We start from the raw sequence: 2,038 nt of genomic DNA, 5'->3' as shown, positions 1-2,038 counted from the left end.
TTTCTCTCTAAAATAAATAAATAAATAAATAAAGTCTTAAAAAAAAAGACAAGGAGAAAATCTAGTTCTAATCCATGGTGTCCATTTTGAACATGCAAAGAATTCACTTGACACGTGCAGGGACAAAATATTATGGGAGAAACCATTGATATCAATTGTAGTGTGTTGGTTTTTACCAATCAGGCAAACAGCAGTTTACTTTTAAACATTCAATATTTCTATCCTTTATGTAACAACACTTATAAAATTCCCTTAGCTTTTCCTCTTTTTCTAAAGAAAAAGGCCAAAAATACGGCTGAATACACTCCACACTGAACAAACCAATTTTGAAAATTCTTTGTACATATGTATTACAATATACTTACCACGTGTTTAGAAAAATTTGAATTCCCACTAGTCTACACCAACCCCACTGTCTACATTCTCCGGCCAGAAGATTTAGACTCCACGCTTGAGCCAAAGCCTCCATTAAAACCGCTGCCTGACCTTGCCTTTGTTGCAGATCCCCAACCCACTGCTGCACCTGAATTAGACCTGCTACAGGAGTTATTTCCAGAACCAAAAGCCTGATTTGGCTCCCTCTGCATGTCACCTTGGACTTGGTTACTACCTGCTGGACCTGGTTGGTTCTGCTGACTGCCTAACATGCCCCCCACACCCCAGCTGCTTGGCAGTGCTGCCTGAGCTATGGCCGGATTAGTGCTTAGCGCCGAAGTTCACCCCTCCACCCAGATTACTACCTTGATTGTTTCCCAAACCAGCTCCCACCTTCCACTGTTACCAAGTCCACCCTGATCCCCAAAGCCACCTGGGTTACCACCAAGTTTTCCACTTCCGTCTGTCCATTGCTATTGTGCTTAGGTTCAGCATTGGATATGTGAATGCCGATTCCTTTAGTGATCGAGTCCTCTCTACAGAGAGACTGGGCAACTCGATCATATGCAAATGTAACAAAGACAGAAGACCTGAATGGTTTGGGAATAAAGACAATGACCACGTTCCCATCCTGGCAAAAGAACTGCCGCATCTCATCGGCACTCATGTCCTCAGTACGAGGCCCAACAAACACCCTCCTGCTTCTCAAAGTCTCACCTGGGCTTTGTTTAGAAATAGGAAGTTTACAGTGATACCATTGTCCATCGATCCTGTGTTGCTGTGACATTCCTTTCACCTGGGTTTCATATTTGGTACAATGAACAAAGCCAAACCCCTTTGAATGACCAGTTTTAGTATCTTTCTTGACCTAAGCCGTAAGAAAGTCTCCAAAGGTACTAAAATATTCTTTTAGATCTGTTCAGTTGTTTTCCACGGAAGACCCAACATTATTAAGTCAGGTGTTTTCTGGACAGCTCTTTTTACTTTCACTGCTGATGAAGTATCACTCTCATCCATTTTTCTTTTGTCATCTTCGGGATAGTCGACAACATATACCAGATTACCCCAGCCAGCCTCAGGGGCATGCAGAATTTCTTCCACCAGCGGATACCTCTCATACACTGAGACACTGGATTCCTGGAGCACTCCCATATGCCCCTGGAAACTGGGCTGTAAGTACAGAAAGCAGCACTGTTCCCTCAACTTCTGATGATATTTCAGTGCGTTTATCATTCTCATCTTCAGTTACCTGAATATATTCAGACATCTTATTTTTCCACTAGACCACTGCTAGGAAGCCTGACAGGGAAACTGAAGCAGCAAGGGACCCAAGAGCATCCCCACTACCTCTTCACTCCTACTGTAATTTCCCGTTTGTATATATATTTCTACTAAGATCCTGTTTCTGCCCCATCCCATTCCCACCCTACTGGCCTGTGAAATTGCTCAAGGTGGGAACCAAAGCATTCATCGCTGCATGCCTGACACTCTAAGATATCGTCGGACTCTCAATAAATGTCCACTGGATGACCGAGTGCTTCCTGGATCCCTAGCCACTAGCTGAGGTCTTTATCAGCCTGGGAAACCTTTTCTGGAATCATGAGGCTTGCTCGTTGGCCATGAGTCCTTACCAGGGACTCATCCCTCAAATCAGACTGTGCAG

The 2,038-nt window shown here is 43.9% G+C and overlaps 1 pseudogene; it reads right to left on the bottom strand.

The window, feature by feature from the left end:
* Positions 1-416: 416 nt before the first annotated feature.
* On the bottom strand, positions 417-1,642 carry LOC103677984 (annotated as a pseudogene).
* Between the last annotated feature and the right edge of the window lie 396 nt (positions 1,643-2,038).

This window comes from Ursus maritimus, unplaced genomic scaffold (assembly GCF_017311325.1).
Source record: "Ursus maritimus isolate PB19 unplaced genomic scaffold, ASM1731132v1 scaffold_8, whole genome shotgun sequence".
Classification (NCBI taxonomy): Eukaryota; Metazoa; Chordata; class Mammalia; order Carnivora; family Ursidae; genus Ursus; species Ursus maritimus.
Note: the sequence above shows the minus strand (reverse complement) of the source record. Positions and strands in the feature narration are given on the sequence as shown.